This window comes from Eucalyptus grandis, chromosome 3, assembly GCF_016545825.1.
Source record: "Eucalyptus grandis isolate ANBG69807.140 chromosome 3, ASM1654582v1, whole genome shotgun sequence".
Lineage (NCBI taxonomy): Eukaryota > Viridiplantae > Streptophyta > Magnoliopsida > Myrtales > Myrtaceae > Eucalyptus > Eucalyptus grandis.
In genome coordinates this window covers 1-22,145 of record NC_052614.1, presented here as the reverse complement: position 1 = coordinate 22,145, position 22,145 = coordinate 1, and positions in this window count along the sequence as shown.

The following is a 22,145-nucleotide window of genomic DNA, read 5'->3' as shown; positions in this document are numbered from 1 at the left end:
TTGATTAAATTTATCACATAAATTAATCAACTTCTATAGGCCACATAAGAGCAAGAGATTCTCTTAACAAAAATAAATTGGCCATTAGAACGCAAAAATATCTTTGAACTATAAATCAATTAAACACACGAAAAATGCCTAAGGTTGGCTCTGATACCATTGTTGGGGTTTCATGAATCATGTATAGGTAAAATAAAATAAAAAAAAATACAGCAGAAACAAAGATGATATATTTTATACATGATTCTCCGAAGGCGTTGTTCGTGTGTTTTAATAAAAATTTTGAATATAAAAAGGGAGTTAAACGAATTACCTCTCGAAGTGCGTTTTAAACGAATTGGTTCGAATGTTCTATAGTTCGAGCCCCACAAACGTCCGACCTCTAGTTTAGACACACCAACAATGGGCATCGAACAGAAGAGAGAACTTTCGGATAATCACCACTATGATTGTGCTTGCAATCTCATGGAGACAATCCGCTGTATCCTTGATGTTTTTAGTCACGGCCTGAACGAGAGAGAATCCTTCTTCTTTCTCGCGTTTCGAAAAAACACAAGAACATACAAAAACCACAAGAACACGCACACAGTTTTTCTTTCTGTTTTCAGCAACTCTTTTTGCGGACTTTCAGATAGTATTTCACGAATCAGCAACGGTTGTTGATAGTAGGATCAACAATCATTGATGATCTCCATCTCTCGAAGCACGATTGTGCATGTGCACGAAGCTTCATATTTTTTTTTAATTAGTTATTATTATTAAAAAGGAAACACACATATCATTGATAAATTAAATGAATAAGTAAATAATTAATCAATTCCCTTAAAAACTAAAAAGAACATAATCTTTATATGTACATTTGGAATACATTAACATATGTTCACTTTGGACATGCGTGTGCATCATATGCAAGTAGGCTTGTGACTATTTCAAATCGACTCAATTCGATTGCAGTAATTGCAAGCACATTTGCAACATTATTTCTCTCTTATTCCACATTATCCTAATTGTTTATGGTATGTGACATCCCTAGGTTCATCATTAAGCTGGTAGTAAGACTTGTACTAACACATTAGTACTCCCAAAAGAATTAATTATCCCGATTAATCTTTGGGTCCTACAAGCCATGATTGACATCTAGCAATATGTCATGGCTACCCAGATAGTATGAATGCTTTAAGAACATAATGAACCTGTCAATTTTAGCTACAGTATAATTCAATCCCTCTGCCTTACTATGTCCCGATCAAACAAAGACCATGGAATATTTGTCAAGTCACCAATTCGATCATATGCACAAATCTAATTAACATGCATTTTATTTGAGACATAAACAATTTATTCTCGATTACGACCTCGGTCGAGGATTTCAATGCAATGTCATAATTAGATCACATAGGACATCATTGTTATACCTTGCATGTAACAAGGAGACAGATTCCATATTGCGCACACGTGCAACTTTGTATATGAACAAACTATGACCATCAGGTATAAAGACGGATCAATGACCCGACCCGTGAACCATAGTTGTTCGACACATAAGTTAACATTGTGCCTCAGGTCTAAGGATTATTTACACAAGACCAAAGCATGAACAATTAGACATTGACCACGCTAAAAGCTTTCATGTTACTAGTTGTTCCATATGCGTCACGTTCAGTGAACTTGTCTAATACAAACACCTGTGTTCTAACTCAGCCATCATAATACCTAATGACATGCGACTCATCATTCCCTTAAGTATCCACTACTTAATGGTGAAGTTGAGAACACACCGGTCTCAACAGGATTATTAATATCCACTCAATAATCTATTGACCATGAACGATTTAAAGATTCAGCCTAACTATGAAACCATCACATATATTCTTGACGTCTCAAAAATAGGTCTAGTTGTAACTGATCTTATGGAATCATTCATTGCCATTAATTAAATAATAATAATAATGATAGTACAACTGAAATCCATAACATATAACTATTACATAGTAGTTTTAGGGCATACATCCAACAACATTTAGTACAATTGCTTTCTTAGTTTCACTCACATGTGGTCCATTGAATAATCTTTGAAATCTCAACACTTGGAGGACTTTGTCATCTCTTCATTTGGCCTTTTATTTTTAACTGATTGTTTCGATCATATAATCTGAAAGCATTAGATCAAAGTTAATAAATCTGTGATTATGGAGTGGCAACGGTGCTTCAGTTTTGTTGGCCGTTAATGTTATGAATTTTATGGTAAGGATGAACAGCAAGATGGATACTGCCTGATTTAGAGTGTAATGGTATATTCGCCGAGACTTTTTGAGCCTTTGCTTGAAAGCCAATAAGATGGATTAATCTTGTGGACTCTTACACACTTACATGTTGTACAAGGCATGGTTTTTGCGATATGAAACTTCATTTGTACATGGCGGGCAAAGTATAACACTGTGCACCAAGTTGATGCTTGTTGTGAACGCCAAGCCTGTGAATTCAGCTATTTTGAGATTGCTAATTGCCAGAAACTTTGAGTGGAATTTTACCTGCTGATTCTAATTACACAAACTCTGGAGGCAGGATAGGTATTCCCAGAAAAGAGCAGCATGGGTGAAGGCACTGTACTTTTGCACGTAGACTGCACGGAGTTCTCGTAGTTCTAGAGTTATACAGCTAGATGGTTTAAGTCATGGTGCTACCTTTTGCCAGAATTTTTTTGGTAACTGTTTCTTATGGGTTTGATGTCATGTGTATCATTTGCTCTGTTCATATGTAAATATGCAGTATGCATATATGCCTATGCATACGGATACTCTTGTATATATATGCAGCTGTGTGTCGCTGACTTCCTCCTTGCATCAATTTCTGCATCCATCATTTAGTGCCCAGTTCTTTGGCTCTTTCTTTTTCACTTTGGCTCTTACATTGAACTGTCACCACTGAAGCTGATAAAATGAAGCAGGTCTCAAGATTAATCTTTACAAAGTCAGGTCTTGCCATTCTGGCTTTATCATCGAATGCTGTACACAAGTTCTGGAAATGGCAAAAAAGTGATCGGAACTTAACGGGCAGGGTAAGGAATCTTTTATTTCTTGCAATTGGCATGCCATTTTATTGTTTACCGCATTATTAACAACATTAATTCTTATTCCGCAGGCTACAACTAGTGTTGTACCCCAGTTATAGCAACATGCTGGGGCGAATTTGATGACCAATGACACAAGTTATATTAATCCTGAAGATGGAGTTCCGTGCTTTACCCTGTCAAAGAACGGATGTTATCTAATCTCATCATCAAGTGGGGAGGTCTCTTTGTTCAAGATGATGACTTTTGAGGTGCATATTTTCCCAGAGGCATGTTTACATCCTCGTCAGTTTTTTGTAGCACTTTTTACAAGGCACGAGATGATGAACTACCCCTTTGTGCTGAATACGCATGCACGATTTCCTTTTCATATTTTTAGGGGAGCTAACATTAATTGATTTCCATCATGTATAGAAAGTACTGAACTCTATTGTTAGGAGATCCATGAAAGCAGTTGCTCGGATTTTCATGTGGATCGTTGTACAGTAAGAAGTGCAGCATATATCCTTTTTTACTTGCTAAGTGAGATAAGGGATTTTCACTGTCTTCAATGGAATATTTTTGCTCTTACTGATTAAAGAAAACAAGGCAAGAGCTTTTTTAATCCAGGGATCTATTGCTCGAACTTGCTCTCCCCCTTTCCCGCGAAGGGAGATGCCATTGAAGAAAGTGCCTCTTGGCACATATGTCGCATTGTTACTTATAAGTTGTTAATACTATTTTGCCTGCAAATATCCAGACGATGAAAACATTTATGCCCCCAGCACCACAAGACATTGACAATATCACAATAGGAATTGAGGACTCCTCTATTCAAATTTACAGTGGTCAAGTTGATGAGGTGAGACTGAATTTCATTGTCTTTGAAAGTTAACCCTGTTATTATCTGCAACAAAGTCATATGTTGACGGTTTCTCTTTCTCAGATCCAGAAAAAACTAAAAGGACATGAAAGAATAGTTAAAGGCTTTGCCTTCTTGACTTCCTTAAATGTTCTCATGTCTTTGATGTTGATTCTCAGTGTTGGGAATGACTGATCCCCGAAAAACCCGGATTCGACACTAAATCGAACCCCTAAATCAATGCGGAAGCGAAGCCCAAGAAAACGACACGCATCACCGATCCTAAAGCACACCACGGATTCGAGCGTACCTTTTAGCCACAGATTAAACACCAACGTTGATGGAGGAAGAGAAACTGAGCAATTCGATCCGATGAAGCCTTGAAGGGAGGAAGAACAAGCCATATGCGTTCGTTCTTGAGAATACGGGGAGAGAGAAGACGTGAATTCTGATTTCAACCAATGTCTCTCTCTCTCCTCCCTTTTATACCCCCTTCTTTCCACGGGCCCTATTCCGTGGGCCGGGCTTTCTGGGCCCAACTTTGGCGGATGGGCCTTAAGCCCAAATCAAATAAAGCCTTCATCTCCCACTCGCACATGGTGGTCCAAAACCAACATGGGCGGATAGGCCCTACTTAGGCCCATCAGAGAATAATCCATCATAGACTCTCTCTTAACATGGTGGGCCAAACAGGATTCTCTTTACCTCTCTTCAACATTCATATGGTGAATAATCCGTGCGACCAAAGATACTTTGAGAGCTCGTTACTATACATCTGTTAGGAATATATAGCAGCTCATAATGGGCGTCACACTCCGAGTAGATTTAGTATGCAGTACCCTAGATCGATCAATCACATTTATATCTCTTAATCTCTTTTAAACAATGATATATATTGTATTCACAATTATAATTATCACAAAGACAGTTATAATTGGTCGACCAGTGAATACAAAACTATAATGTGATTCTCCAAAATCGATCTTCCTCTTTCCTTCAAACTCTCAATTTCAGTTCAGCTTGCTTTTCTAGAAATGTCCCATTAGATCGAATCAAACACATGACCATTGGCAACATCCTAAGATAGCAAACACTAAATAGAAATCTTGAGAATAAGTAAGAGTCATGAGGGGACAAAAATTGAGGAACTCTTTTCCTCAAGAGTCTCACACGTCATAAAAGTTGAGATCAAACTTTTGCCACTCTTATTGGTCGTCTTATGCATACGTAGTATGAAATACGTATTACGGTATTAACTCCTTTCCCATGGAGCGTATGTCTACACTTTTCAATACCGTACAGATGATAGTTCAAACATACCTAATGTCTAACTTGAGTTCACGTATCTACTCAATCACAAAATTCATCAGAACTCACATCTGGCATTTTAGACGAGATAAAGTAAAATATGTGGGTTATTTTACTTTCGGACATAGTAAGTATTATGTCCTCATCTTAACACTCGTTAAGGCAACATACGTGTTTTAAGCTTGAGCTCTCGATTATCACCTAGATAATAAGCTTAAAAACAGTCTCATCTCTATTTATCACACAATAAATAGAGGCGATTACCCGTGTGAGTGGGCTAATCTTATATTTGTCCGACATACTTCTCAACTTAAAGTAATGCACTGAGCATTAAGATGCATAAAGATCAAACAAAGATTCATAGGCATTAATGATGAATACACAAATTCATCAAATGTGAACTCTTAGGGAAATTACAATATTCAGTACATCATCCTCTACGCAATCCTAGAGATTTCACATGGCCACAAAACACATCTCTAGGTATTGGCTTTGTTATAGGATATGCTTCCATTCTATGCGTAGTATGTACTCTAAGTTCACATCTTTTCGTGCAATCAAATCTATGACGAAATTATACTTGGTATCTATATGTTTGGTCTTGCCATGATATTTTGGATATTTGGAGTACACTTTTGCTGCTTGGCTATTATAGTTAACCAACAATGAATCTGCAGCACTTCCAATAACACCTAAATGATTCAAAAAATCTCTTAAGCCAAACACCTTCTTATCTGCCGATAATGCCACGAACTCAACTTACATCGTGAACAAGGCTATACACTTTTGTTTCTTACTGCTCCAACATATGGTGCCATTATTCGGTAAGAAAACAAACCCAGAGATAGATTTTCTTTCATCTAAATCTCCTTCCCAATCAGTATCAAAATAGCCTTTGAGTTGCAGATCCTGTCCTTAATAACTCAGCATATAATCAGCAGTTCCCTTAAGATACCATAGTATTCTTTTAACGGCTTTCCAACATGCTTGACCTGGATTGGATTGGTAACTACTCACCATTCCAACTGCAAAACATATGTCAGGTCTTGTACACATCATAGCGTATATCAAGCTCCCAACAGCACTAGCATGAGGAACATATTTCGTCTGTTCCTTCTCTTGTGGAGTCCTTGGACACAGTCTATGGCTCAATCCTTCACCTTTTGCAATAGGAGTGTCTTTGGGTTTACTATCCCATATCCTTCAATTCAAAGTTGGAAGACAACCGACTTTTGACAGTGTTGACAGGCTCCATATTGCTTCCGGCAATTGGTATATCATCAACATATAATGATATGATCACAAATTGATCATTGGATCTTTTGATATATACACAATGATCCTCATCTATCATTGTAAAATCATATGCCATTATGGTATTATGAAATCGTATATACCATTGTCTTGACGATCGTTAAGGCCATATATCGACCTCGAAAGTCGACATACCTTTTCTTCTTGGCCTTTCACTATGAAACCAGCAGATTGTTCCATATATGTTTCTTCCTCTAATTCTCTATTGAGGAAAGCAGTCCTCACATCCATTTGATGTAACTCAAGATCCATACCAAACACTATTGCCAGAATTATGCGAATCAAGGTAAATCACACTACAGGAGAGAATGTATCTTTATCATCAATATCTTCCTGTTGATTATACCCCTTCGCCACAAGGTAAGCCTTATGCCTTTCTATCGAGCCATCAGCCTTTCGCTTTATTTTGAGAACCCACTTGTTCCCAATAGCTCAAGCGTCCCTTTTGAAAGATCAACCGGTTCCCAGACTTGGTTTGATTTCATTGACTCTATTTCCTCTTTCATTGCATAAATCCATTTTTCCTTACTAGGGCAATTCAGAGCCTCATTAATATTTCTTGGCTCATCCTCATCTTGTGGAGCAATTATAAAAGTGTCCCTTTCAATGTCAAAACATCGACGGGGAATACTTTGGCGACTTGTTCACCGTATGGGAGATTGTACACTTAGCACATCATTCCCCATTATGCTCCCACTTGAATTAGGTAATGATGATGTCGTCTCATCATGTGATTGCAATTGAGAATGAGTTGAATTCAATTCATCATTTCTCATATTACTCCCACTTGGATAAACTCCACTAACATCATTATCCCGATCCAAGGTCTCAAATAGGAGTAATCTTCTCCTATTTCGCCCTTCTTAGGAAATTCATTCACTAAGAATGTGACATCCCGTGATTCAAATTCAGTTATACTCCCACTTTCCAGCTCACCAATGAACACATACCCTTTCGAGTGTTCGGAGTATCTCATGAAAATACTATTATTTCCTTTGGGACCTAATTTCCCAAACTTGTGAGAGGACTCATGAGTATAGGCAGTACAACCCCATGACTTAAGAAAACTTAAGTATGGTTTTCTACCTATCCATAACTTATATGGAGTGGAAATAACTAATTTGGAAGGCACCCGGTTAAGTATGCAGGCAACAGTTAACAACGCATCACTCCAAAAAAGTGATAAGTAAGTTAGCGTGCGCCATCATGGACCTAACCATTTCCAGTAGGGTTCTGTTTCTTCTCTCTGCAACACCATTTTGTTGAGGAGTATACGGAATAGACAACTGTCTTTCTATTCCTTTTTCATCACATAATTTTCTGAAGATAAATATTCTCGATCTCGATCGGATCTCAATGTTTTTATTTTCTTGTCTAATTGATTTTCTACCAGGTTCATAAACCTTTTGAAACAACTTATTGCTTCAGACTTATGAGAAATCAAATAGACATATCCGATCGAGTATAATCATCAATAAAGGTGATGAAATAAACAGCCCCATGCCTTCCTCTCACATTCATTGGACCACGACATGAGAATGGATTAAATGCAAAGGAAATTCAGCTCTTTTCCCTTTCCCAAATGGTTTCCGTGTTGTTTTTCCTTCTAGGCAATGCTTACATATGGGTAAATCGACTTTTTCAATGTTACCCAACAAGCCCTCTTTGGCTAGTCTATTCATACGTTGTTGGCCAATGTGACCAAGTCTAGCATGCCACACATTCACATCATTATCATAGGTATTAGAAGATGTGATAAGGGAATAACAAACATTAGCATTAACATAATCAATATCTAATACAATAAAACCATCCAGAAAATAGCCACAACCATAGTAATTTGTCTCCAAAAACAAATTCACACCTCTACTACGAAGTTCATATTAAAACCTAATTTAACCAACATTAATACGACACTAAATTCCGACGAATCTCCGGAGCATACAATACATCATGAAGAAACAAGGTGCGTCCACCACGCAAATTCAGTTGGCATGTGCCAATTCCTTTCACTTCAGCTGGGAGTTGTTTCCCACATAGATTCACTTAGTTCCAGTTGGTACTGTCGGAATTCCACGAAGGATCATCTATCCTTCGCTACATGGTCTGTCGCTCCTGAATCCACAGTCCACAAAGGATTAGACTCAGTTGGGAACACAGAACTCGACACATAAGTAAAGTTCTGAAAAGTACAAGGGGTGCATACCTTCTTTGGCTCACGAGTCCCGCGAGCATAGTGACCCTTCTTGTCACAGTTGTAGCATTTCACCCTTGCAAGCTTTCTCATGCGGGGACGCTTCCCTCTTTCATGTTGGTTAAACTTGGGTTTCTTCCCTGAAGGACTCGCTTCTTCCTTGCCTTTCCCCTTATCAAACCAGTTAATTAGGGCGCTTGCGTTTGGAGCTCGAAGCTCCATTTGAGCTAGAACCGGCATAATAAAGTTCAGCATCCGGCTTAGCCGCCAACAAGCGGTCCTCTTCCAGCTCAAGATGACGCATTGCATCCTCAAGGGTTTTGATATTTTCATTATGAGTCAGTGCACCTTCATATGCTCCCAACTCGAGGCAAGGAACGAATCACCGCTTGCACTTGCTGCTCATCCGTGAGGACATGGCCAGCATCTCTCGGCTCGGTTATCATGTTTGACATCTTTCTAAGATGTTGCTTCATGGTCGACCATGAGACTTCTTATAAGAGTCAAACCCGATAGTGAGCTGCCTCAATCTAGTCACCGAAGTATGACCAAATCTAGCCGCCAATGCTTCCCACATTTCCTTAGCATTGTCAAAACGCCGAAACTCTCGCATGACGTCATTTTCCATGCCTTTGCTCAGCAACGTGATGCGAGCTAGAGAGTTCATTCTTTTCCACGCAGAAAAAGCTTCTTTGTTTCTTTTTGTCTTTGCAAAGAGTTCCCTCTTCGGGTTCTACCATGGTCATGACAAGAGCCTCAAGTGCTTCTTGCTCTTCCAAAGACATACTTGGATTTTCATTTGCCAAATTTCATAGTTGTCTCCATTGAGCTTTTCACCTTTGTTCAGCTCGGCAACTATGCTCTTTGTTTGAAGCCATTGATCCGAACAAATCGACAAATATGCACGAATTATTAATGCCTATCATTTATGCATCCCTATTTACATAGACCCATCATATTAATAAATAATTTCAAGTAAGGTTTCAGAATCAAAAGGTCACTATGTTTCCAATCATCCTCCAAAATCCTAACTTAAAACTATCATCAATATAATTTTCTTATGCAAAATCAATACTATGAAGCTACAAAAACTTCTAAAACTACCCATAGCTAATTACCCACAAGAACCAGCAATAACAGAAAGCAATATATAATAGAACATCTAATAAAAACAATAATGCTTTCAATTAACACAATTAGGTAGTAATCATTACATAATATGTCCACAAATCACACTTAACATATATCACCAATACAACTAACACCAAGTCGACACGAACCGGGAAAGATCCTCTTTTGTTCAATTTCTTGATCTTTTCCCTTGAAACAATACAATAATATTCATTTACAAAATCCATCACAATTTCCTTATAGGAAGCAGCTCCATTGACATCCCATATGCGATTCAACACATCTTGCCATTCAGGTGGAAGAGTGTTTATGAAAAATCGCACCATCTCTGACTGTGACATAGGACGACCATTCCATACGACCTGTTGAATTTTCCCGTTGACTTCAAGGACGTGATCAATTAAGTCACCACTCTCCTATCGATGATCAGTCAGCTTAGCTATCAACTTAGACAGCCTTTCCTTTTGTTCATCGGTCACTGCGCGAATAGGTGTGCGCAATCTCAGGGGAGGCATTGTTCCTGCAACAAATGCAGAACAAATAAAGGATCACATTATAATCCATATAGACTTAATTGAAAAAGAAACACATTCTTTTCCCCCCCTTTTTTTTTTTTTTTGGGGGTCAACGGTCAAAGTCAACGGTCAAAGTCAACGGTCGTCGGTCAACCGAGGTCAACGGTCAACGGTCGTCACCGGTCAACGGTCGTCGGCGGTCAACTGAGGTCAACGGTCAGCGGTCGTCGGACCGTCGCACGGCCGGGCCGGACATACGGTCCGGCCGGCCGGGCCGGTGGGTCCGGTTCGCGCGAACCGACGGCACGTGCCGTGCGCGTGCGCAGGATGAAGTGACGCAGACGTCATCCGGCACGTGCCGCGCGCGTGTCGGGTCTCGCGCGGGTCGGGTCGCCGTCCGGCCATCCGACGTCATCGCGCGTCATCGATGACGTCATCCCGCCGTTCACGACCGTTGGGTGACGTCATGCCGACGCGCACCCGTTGGTCCGTGGATCGGCGCGTGCCGGTTCGCCGGCCGGCGGCGCGCACGCGCCGATTCGCCGACCGGCGCGTGTACCGCACGTGCCTGGTGATCGAGCGCTTCCGGGCGCGTCGCGCCCACGCGCAGCGCCTTCCGGCGGCACGTGTGGGCGCGTGCGGTGTCTCCCGGCCGCGCTCGAGACATCTCCAGACTCGCCTCGACGTCGCCTTTATCCCAGTGCTTTCAGAATTTGTTTTTGACATTCGAAAACTCATGAAAATGGCCGAAGAAGTCTCGGGTGTCGGGATTTTCGCCCGGTTCCGTACGGCCGAAAGTTTCTTCGCGAAAACTCAATCAAAAACATCAGAATTGATCGGGAAAAACGTGAAACAGAGCTCTGATACCAATGTTGGGAATGACTGATCCCCGAAAAACCCGGATTCGACACTAAATCGAACCCCTAAATCAATGCGGAAGCGAAGCCCAAGAAAACGACACGCATCACCGATCCTAAAGCACACCACGGATTCGAGCGTACCTTTTAGCCACAGATTAAACACCAACGTTGATGGAGGAAGAGAAACTGAGCAATTCGATCCGATGAAGCCTTGAAGGGAGGAAGAACAAGCCGTATGCGTTACTGTTCTTGAGAATACGCGCGGGAGAGAGAAGACGTGAATTCTGATTTCAACCAACGTCTTCTCTCTCTCTCTCCTCCCTTTTATACCCCCTTCTTTCCACGGGCCCTATTCCCGTGGGCCGGGCTTTCTGGGCCCAACTTTGGCGGATGGGCCTTAAGCCCAAATCAAATAAAGCCTTCACTCAAGTACCGGATTATTGCTTTTTTACTTACTAAGTGAGACGAGGGCTTTTCTCTATCTTCAATGAAATCTTTTTGCTCTTAATGATTAAATAAAGCAAGGCAAGTTCTTTATTCAATGTTCCAGAGATCTAATATTTGAAGTTGTTCTCTCCCTTTCCCAAGAAGGGCGATGCCACCATGGAAGTGCCTCTTGGCACATATCTCCCATTGTTACTAATAAATTTGTTAATACTATCCTACCTGCGCAGACAATGACAACATTTACGTCCTGACCACCACCAGCAACATTTTTGGTGTTGTATCCTCAAGATAATAACATTATTGCAATTGGAACGGAGGATTCCTCTGTTCAAATTTACAATGTTCGAGTTGATGAGGTGAGACTTGACTTCATTGTTGTTCATAGTTAATTTTGTTATTATCCGCAATGAATTTATGGATATTGATTATTTCACTTTGTCTGTTCAACGCAAATCTAAGAGGACATCAGAAAAGAATTACAGGCCTTGCCTTCTCTAATGTCTTAAATGTTCTTGTGTCTTCTGGTGCTGACTCTTAGGTACCATATCACTGCTGCATCTTCATTTCCATGTAGACATGCCTATGTTTTGGGCAAAGAGAGCAATGTAGTTTAACCTACTCCAAAAAAAGGGTTGATGTTCACTTTGGATATATAGATGTTTACGTCCTCATCATACGTCAGTTCATGAAGGCATCCTTAAATAGGTAGAATAATTCCTTCCATAAAACATGTTCTTTTTGAAAGGGCTAGTAAGAACATCTAGAGGGAGGTGAATAGGTGTTAAAAGAAATTTTCGCAAGACTTAATAAATTAAATCGTCTTTAGAAGATAATAAACTGAAGATGTAAACAACTACAAGCAGTTATATAAAACTACGAACTAAAATAAGGAGTTTAGGGAAAGAGAATAGAAACACAAGGTTCATAGTGGTTCGGCTTGAATTAAGCTTATGTCTACTCTCCCGCACTGACAGCCCACTGGCTGGATTTCACTATGAATCAAAAGAGATTTTACAGTCTCACGTCCTCGACTTCTCAGTGTAAAAACTCTACTACACTCTTTCGAAGTCTCACAAATGTTTGTTCTCTCTTTTGAGTACAAGTTAAGCTCAATGATTGAAATAGCAAAGAACTAAGAGTTTCAGACTTTGGAATTTTTCTTTTCACGCACACACTCGAACAACTTGAGAGTCTTCCTTATATACTCCTCCATGCCTCTACAACTATTGGCACTTTCCAAAGGAGTTCTTCCAATCTACCCGTTGGACAGAATCAATCAAGGAGATCTCGAGTCATTTAAGGAATGTGATGATAGCCCATTAATCATGCTCGCCCATACAATCAGGATCTTGGTTTCCATAAGTAGAATCTTCCAAGTATGCTTCGCTTTTCAAAAGATCTGATTATCCGAATTGATTTCAATAAGAATAATTGATCTCAAGGTACTATCTCCAACCGTAAGATCTTCCACAAACCGTACGAACCAAATCCTTGAAGATAAACTCACATCCGGATAAGTCTTCTCTCGTTGGTCTGGAATCTGTCAGTGAGGTCAGACTTTGAGCTTAAAGTCTAACTGTCTACAAACTTTGACAGAAGAGTCTTGAGTTATTTAGACTATAACACTTGAGTTTGTAACCCTTCAGATTAGACTATTTGGAAAGGTTTTGTCAGTTTCAAAACAATAAGGAGTCTTCTCTAACAATCTCTCCCTTTTTGATGGTGACAAAACTTTCCTACAGATTTGCAAAATTTTAACCTGCAACACTTAAACAAATTGTGATGTCTTATAAAGATAAATTAATTTGGATTTGGATAGTATTGATTCTGCAACCACAGAAAACACATTAGTTCTGCATAATAAATAACTATCAATCCATAATCAATATCACTAACTAAGTTATTGCAAGCATCAAAAGTTCAAATCCAAATAGTTCAGAGTCAATCCAAAACCAAACATAAGAAAAGTACTAGTGTTCAAAGTACCAAACACAAAATCACCAAACCACCAAGCCAAACAAAAGTTCAAAAGTTCAATCAGTCAAATCTGCACAAACTCTCCCCCTTTTTGTCATAGCAAAAAGTGAGGGAAAACTATAAAGAGAGTTGGGTAAAAATCAGGGATGTTTGGAAATACGAATGATCTAGAAATCCCCCATAGACTTGATAGTCTCCTCCATCTTCCTCAGGCCCTCATTTAGTTGTTGAATATCTTCACCCTTTGCATTAGCTTGAATTTGAAGCTTGAGGGCTTGTACCTGATTGTGCAAAGAAATTGAAGTGGCTTGATGAGCTGACAGCAAGGTCTGAAATTCACACTCGAATCCATAAAGCTGAGCTTTGATCTCCACAAGAAGCTCGAGCAATCTCTTAAAGTCTGCTGTATTGTCGGTTTGAGTACTCGCTTCAGCACGTATTGTTTTAGGAGTGTTAACAGATGATGGAACATCAGCATGAACATCCAGACTTGGAGATGAAGCCTCATTACCATCTTCAGGAAATTGAGAGGCATACACATCCTCTAGATCGGCAGGAGAACAACTAACATCATCACTAGTAAAAGCAACTGAAGAAATACCTCTTTTACCAGTAGCTCCCCTTGTTTCTGTGCCTTCGGGTGGAGAAAAGTACTCTTCTTTCTATCCTTGCTCTTCTTCAGCATCAATGTGATGTTGTCCTTCTTCTTCTGCATGAGAATCATCATGACCCTTTTTTTCTTCTTGTTCTCTTCCTCCCTCTTCTTTCTCTGTTCTTCCTTCCTCTTCCTCTGTCCTCATCGCTTCTCTTTCTTCATCTCTCTGCTCTGTCTCTACTCTTTCTTTGTTCTCTCGATCCTCTGTCTCTGGAAAGCTAACAAAACTCTGTAAATTCTTTAAGGCAAAAGCGGAAAGAGTGATGTCGTCCTCATCTTCTTCATCCTGCAAGATGAGTGCTCTCCTCTTCTTAGCTGGTTCAATCATGGGCTCTTTGCCTTTCATTTTTCCTACTGCAGAGTCTTGTCTTGCCTTGACAGGGGACTTCACCTTCATGCTCTCCAAAACCTTGTTCAGCTCCTTCAAATGCATTTTGGAAACCATCTTCAGTCCCACTACCATTGGAGCAATGGTTCGAACACACAGAATCTTGGGAGGCTAAATGTTGAAATGTCTGAATAATTGAGTAACAAGAGTAGAATAAGGGAGTTGTCTCTTGTCATTCACCACCGTCCTATAAATGTGCATAAGAATGGTATGAGGCAGAGAGAACTTGAATCCAATGTTGATCGCATACATCAGCTTCGCTTCAGAGTTTGAGACATTAGTCTTTTATGTGGATTTAGGTCTGAGACAATTAATCACAATATTATGAAGCAAGATATTGGATGCATTCATTATGGAGTAAGAAATCCTGCCTTCAGCAATCCTATCCCGAACAAGCTCCAAAGTAGCGTGACCAACAGACACACTAATTGGTTGGAAACTCCCTCTTTCCACCCCAATCACATAAGCCAGAGTGTCCATATCGACCACAAAATCCTTGTCTCTAACACTAAAGGAAAATCTATTCGCATCTAAAAAGGATAGATTTGAATAGAAGTAAGCTGTAAGTTCTGGGTGAGCAACAGTCGTCTTAGAGCAAAAATGTTCAAGTTGAAGGAGTGCAAACTTCTTCTTCAGTTTCACTTTCAACGAATCAAGAAAATCAAAATCGACACTCCTAGGGTTCATTACCCCTCGCTTCAATAGTTTAGAATATGTTCTCTTGTGGTCTTTAGAACCAAAAAGATCCATCCTTTCACCACGAACGTTCACAGCTACGCCCATCCTAGGCTGAAAATGTAAGAACATCCTTTCATTGTCATCTTTCCCTTCAGGCTGATTAAAACCACCAAAACGCGGATCACTTGGAAAATTGGCAAATGCAATTGCTATAGAGCTTTAGGCGCAATGCCTAACCTTTCCATGGTATTCAAGAAGAAAGTTTCGTTCTTGTAACTATTTGATTTCAAAAACTCATCGATCAAGGTCATTGCAGAACCACCCATTTTTAAGTTTGAGTAGAGTCTAAACAAAAATTAGGGTTTTTGTGCTCTTACTGGTTCAACATCTTCAATGATTTCTTCCTTTGCTTGTTGTTGCAGAGGAACTTGAGTTCTAGGCTGAGAAGAATGATGCGGTTGAGAATGTTGTTGTTGACTTTACTGCTACTGTTGTGGAGAATCTTCTTCCTCGGTCAGATCAAAGTGCGTAAGACCCTCACGCATATGCTGTGGTCCCCTGCTCGCTATTCTAGATGACTTTCTTTGGGAAGACATTGTCACTTTCTTTGAGGGATTTCTCGAACTCGATCGTGAAAAAAGATGAAATCTTTTTGGAATAAATTAGAGAGAAAGTGAGAGAAAATGGAGTTCTGTATTCTAGGGTTTGTGTGAAAATGAAGAAGAAGAAAATCTACAGTATATAAAGCAGATGAAACAGGGTGTACGGATCGTCATTAAGGAAAAAGTAAAAACGCCTTTTGAAAATAAAAAACTGCAATAAATTCAAAATAAAAAAGATAATTGCTAAAAATAAAATAAGTAAGTAACAATTCAAAAGTAAACGTACTTTTTCAAATTTTCACCCATAAATTAAATTACCAACATAAAATTAACTTATAGTTGCCACTTGTGGTTGTTTTGAGTCCGATCATCTTCGGACTTTAACTGATAAAAGATATAATGTTCAGTCTAGTACAAATAGACTCAAATAGACTTTTCTCCAGTGGCTTTGTAAATATGTCTGCCAACTGATTCTTCGAGTCAATGAACTGTATCATAACTTCTCCATTCTGAACATGATCTCTAATGAAATGATGTCGAATTTCTATGTGCTTTGCTCTTGAATGAAGAATTTGATTCTTTGTGAAATTGATTGCACTGGTGTTGTCACATTTGATCTCGGTGCATGAGTCTTCGATTCCAAAGTCTCTCAGTTGTTGTTTTATCCATAAGATTTGAGAACAATAGCTTTCAAGAGCCACATACTCCGCTTCGGCTATTGAAAGAGCTACAGTACTCTATTTCCTTGAGACCAAGATACTATCCTGTTGCCCAGCAATTGACAAGTACCATAAGTACTCTTTCTATCGACTCTACAACCTGCTAAATTTACGTCTGAATATCTAAGGAGAGTAAAGTCTCCCTCTTTTGGATACCACATATCTAACTTTGAAGTAGTTGAAACGTGTTTGATGATGCGTTTTGTGGCGCTTAAATGAGATTCTTTGGGATTTGATTGAAATCTAGCACAAATGTAAACACTAAACAAAATGTCAGGTCTAGAAGCAGTAAGATAAAGAAGTGAACCAATAATACTCCTATAGAGCTTTTGGTCAACTTTCTTTCCTCCTTCGTCTTTGTCCAGTTTCGAAGAGCTTGACATTGGTATATCAGCCTTTTTGCAATTCTCTAATCTGAACTTCTGGATGAGGTCTTTTACATATTTTTCTTGGTGAATGAAAATTTCTTCTTTCAATTGTTTCACTTGTAATATGAGAAATAAAGATAATTCAGCCATCATGCTCATCTCAAATTCATCCTGTATAGACTTAGAAAATTTCTTGCACAAATTGTCATTAGATGATCCAAAGATAATGTCATTAATATAAATATGAATAAGTAGAAAATTTTTACCTTCCTTTTTAATAAACAATGTAGTATCCACATTTCTTTTAACAAAACAATTTTTAATTAGAAATTTACTTAACTTGTCATAACAAGCTCGAGGCGTTTGCTTTAATCCATATAGAGCCTTTTTTCAGTCTGAAAACTGAGTCTGGTCTTTTTGGATCTTCAAATCCAGGTGGTTGTTCCACATAGACTTCTTCTTGGATAAATCCATTTAGGAATGCACTTTTGATGTCCATTTGGAATAACCTGAAATTTTAATAGCAAGCAAAAGCAAGTAATAATCTAATTGCTTCTAACCTCGCTACTGGTGCATATGTCTCGTCATTATCTATCCCTTCTTTTTGTGTATATCTTTTGGCTACGAGTCTTGCTTTGTTTCTGACCATTTTTCCTTTCTCGTTCATTTTGATCCCGAAAACCCATTTAGCTCCAATAATTGATTTACCTTTTGATTTAGGAATTAGCTCCCAAACATCGTTGATGCTAAATTGTCTAAGCTCTTCTTGCATCGATTCAATGCAGCTTTCGTCAACTAAGGTTTCTTCTATGCTTTTGGGTTCTATCTCAGAAATGAGTGCTAAAGCGCTAGACACTTCTTGCATTTTGGATCTGGTGCGAATCCCTTCATCAATGTTGTCGCTGATGAGTTCTTTAGGATGACTAGACTTATGCTTCCAGTTATTGGTTGATCTGATGGTCTGCTGATTTTCTTCTTTAGCTGAATCTACAATTCTGTTTGTTGTTGATCTTCAGAAGTCTGAACCACTTTAGGGGAGGTAGACTTTGTAAGGCCTAGAGTAGGTTCAGATTCTTCAAGTTGAGTTTGATTCAATTGATTCTGCATAGATTCTTGGAATTTGACATTCATAGATTCTTCCACAGATTGAGTCTTCTTGTTGAATATTTCGTAGGCTTTGCTTGAAGTTGAGTAGCCAAATAAAATTCATTCGTCCGATTTTTCCTCAAACTTACTAGTTCAATCATTTGCATTTTTCAAAACAAAACACTTACAAACAATTACATGAAAATAAGAAATATTTGGTTTTTTCCCTTTAAATACTTCATAAGGAGTTTTCTCTAGAATTGGCCTTAATAATACCCTGTTAATAATATAGCAAACTATAGAAACTGCTTCAGCCCAAAAACGAGAAGAAATATTGCCTTCAATTAAAAGGGTTCTTGCCATTTCCTGCAAAGATCTATTCTTTCTTTCCGCAACTTCATTTTGTTTTGGAGTATATGGAGAAGAGAAAATATGCTGGAAACTAGGTTCATCACAAAATTTAGGAAAGTCTTGATTTTCAAACTCATCTCCATGGTCTGTCCGTATGCTTGAAATGACATAACCTTTCTCATTTTGAACTTTCTTGGCAAACTTTGAAAAGTGAGAAAATGTTTCAGACTTACTTGTCAGGAAGTAAACCCAAGTAAATCGAGAATAATCATCCACGATTAATAGGCAGTATCTCTTTCCACCAATGCTTTGAGTTCTGGTTGGTCCAAAGAGATCCATATGCATAAGCTGCAAAACATGATTAATAGATACTTGATTTATAGGCTTAAAAGAACTTCTAATATGTTTTCCCAAAACACATGGTGTACATAGATCAGACTTTTGATAAGTCAAATTGGGAAGTCCACGAACGAGTTTCTTAGAAGAGATCTGGGCGATCTGTTTCATATTGACATGGCTAAGCTTTCAATGCCAAAGATTTGCTTCATCTTGAATGGATATTAGACAGTAAGAACTTTCTGGTTTCATATCCAGAAGATAAATATTCCTATGTTTTCGTCCAGTGAAAGATTGAGAAAAATCTTTACTAGTTCCCGAACAAATTCCCTCTTGAAAATTGATTTTGAATCGAGTGTCGCACAGTTGACTAATGTTGAGTAGATTATAATTCAAACCTTCCACCAAGGAGACATTGTTGATTGTGAGACTTCCAATTTTCACAGTTCTACATCCAACAATTCTTCCTTTGCTGTTTCCACAAAAAGAAACTTTTCCACCATTCGTTTACACAAGCTTAATGAAGTAACTTGAATCTCTAGTCATGTGTCTCGAACAGCCACTATCTAAATACCACTTGATCTTTTTCTTGATAGTGACCTGCAATTACAAAAATAACTCAAACTTTCTTTGGTATCCAAATTTTCTTTGGTCCAGAAGAGTTAGTTTTAAACACGGTCTCTGCCCAATCCTTCTTAACAGGTCTCCAAACTTTAAGACATTCTTTCTCGAAATGTTCTGAGTTGTTACACTTTGAACATTTGAGAGTACTTCGGCCAACAGGTTTTACAAAAACTCTTTGAAAGTGATTTTTGTAAAGTGTTTTTGTAGGTCTTTGTTTGATTCTTTCCCTTATTTTTGGGAAATCAATTAAAGAAATAGTTTATGGTGTCATACCCAAACCAAATTTGTTGAAATAAGGTCTTTGTACTGAAAGAATCTTTTCCAACTTATCAGATCCCATTGAAAACCTCTTTGATATATTTGATATATATATTTTTGGTGACCCGGGAACCACCGTACAGCTGACAGCTGGCGGCGTAAACCCGGGGCGTATTGAGCCACCACCATAAACCCAGCCGCGGGTGAGTCGCGCGAATGCGACGCCTTTGGGATTTGAACACCTCCCCTTCTTGAGGGGGAGAGAGCTCGAAACCAACTGCGCCACTGCAGGCGGTGATACCTCTTTGATATATTTGAAATGTCTTCTTTCAAGAAAATATTCTCCTTCGAAAGAGAATCTGCATTTTCCTTTAAATCATCGAAATATTTGTTTAGATTTTCAAACTTTTCTTTCCCAGAAACTTCCCGTTGCTTCAATTTAGAATTCTCCCTTTTTAACTTGGAAATCCTTTTAAGAGATGTTTTGAGACTAAGAAAGAGTTCATCTATATACTTTGTGACTTTAACAGGAATTTTAAAATTACTAACCTTGATTTCTTCATCTGAGTCTGAGTCTGGATCTATTTCAGACTCTGAGTCTGATTCTAAATTTGCCATTAGACATATGTTGGCATATTCATCTTCACTTTCTTCGCATTCAGTATCATTCCATGTCTCTACTTTGAGAGCCTTTTTGAATTTCTCTGTATTTCTCTTCTTTTTCTTCAACAGAGGGCAGTTGGGTCTGATATGCCCATTTTTCTTACATTCAAAGCAAATCATTTCTTTGTTTGTCTCATTGTCTTCATTTGATTTCTTCTTAAATCTCTGAGTGCTCTGCTTCTTCCAATTAAACCTTCTTCCTTTCTTGTTCAACTTCCTAAACTTCCTCATCATGAGTGCAAGTTCTTCATTGTCCAAGTTGTCTTTTGAATCTATGTCATCAGAATCATCGTTAGATTTTAAGGCAATCGACTTCTTACCTTTCGGATCTTCTTCTTCATTAATTTGCTCCACTTCATATGATTGAAGTGTGCCAACTAATTCATCTACTGACAGAGGAATGATCCTCTGTGTTTCTCTTATTGAAGTTTGAATGTGATTCTAGTCTTTGGAGAGTCCATGCAGCAATTTATTGACTTTCATCTGCCCTGATATTGGTTGTCCATGATATGCTAGACCATTTACAATCTCTATGAAATGACTGAGCATGTCAGTGATGGATTCTCCTGGCTTCATCTTGAAGGCTTCATACTGTCCGAGTAGTATGTCGATTTTTGTTTCTTTAACTCGATCAGTTCCTTCATAAGTAACATGCAACCTGTCCCAGACTTCTTTTGCTATTTTACAAGAAGAAATTCTGTTATACTTATTAGGAGATAAAGCACAATATAAGGAGTAGATAGCTTTAGCATGAAGAGCTTGTCTCTTGATTATGTCTGCTTGTGTCATCTCGCCAGCATCTGTAACTTCTTTTCCTCTTTCTGAGGTTGATGTAGCTTTGTGAATGATTCATTTTTCTTCCACATCCCATTCCAGGGGATCTTTCGATCTCAGGAATGCTTTCATCTTGTTTTTCCATACATTGTATTCCTTTTTATCAAATTAATGAGGTCTGATGTTGATCTGGCCTTCAACCAAACCTGGAGCCAAATTACTAGCCATAGATCTTTAACTCAGAAGTAAAAACACTTCAATAAAATGAGCACACAAGCTTTTATACTAATTGAAAGGGCTAGTAAGAACACCTAAAGGGGGTGAATAGGTGTTAAAAGAAATTTTTGCAAGACTTAATAAATTAAATCGTCTTTAGAAGATAATAAACTAAAGATGTAAATGACTACAAGCAGTTATATAAAACTACGAATTAAAATAAGGAGTTCAGGGAAAGAGAATAGAAATGCAAGATTTATAGTAGTTCGTCTTGAATTAAGCCTACGTCCACTCTCCCGCACTAACTGCCCATTGGCTGGATTTCACTATAAATCAAAGGAGATTTTACAGTCTCATGTCCTCGACTTCTTAGTGTAGAAACTCTGCTACACTCTTTCAAAGTTTCACAAATGTTTGTTCTCTCTTTTGAGTACAAATTAAGCTCAACAATTGAAATAGCAAAGAACTAAGAGCTTCAGACTTTGGAATTTTTCTTTTCATGCACTCACTCAAACAACTTGAGAGTCTTCCTTATATACTCCTCTATGCCTCTACAATTGTTGGCACTTTTCAAATGAGTTCTTCCAATCGAACCTGTTTGACAGAATCAATCAAGGAGATCTCAAGTCATTTAAGGAATGTGATGATAGCCCACTAATCCTGCTCGCCCATAGAATTAGGATCTTGGTTTCCATAAGTAGAACCTTCCAAGTATACTTCGCCTTTCAAAAGATCTGATTATCCGAATTGATTTCAATAAAAATAATTGA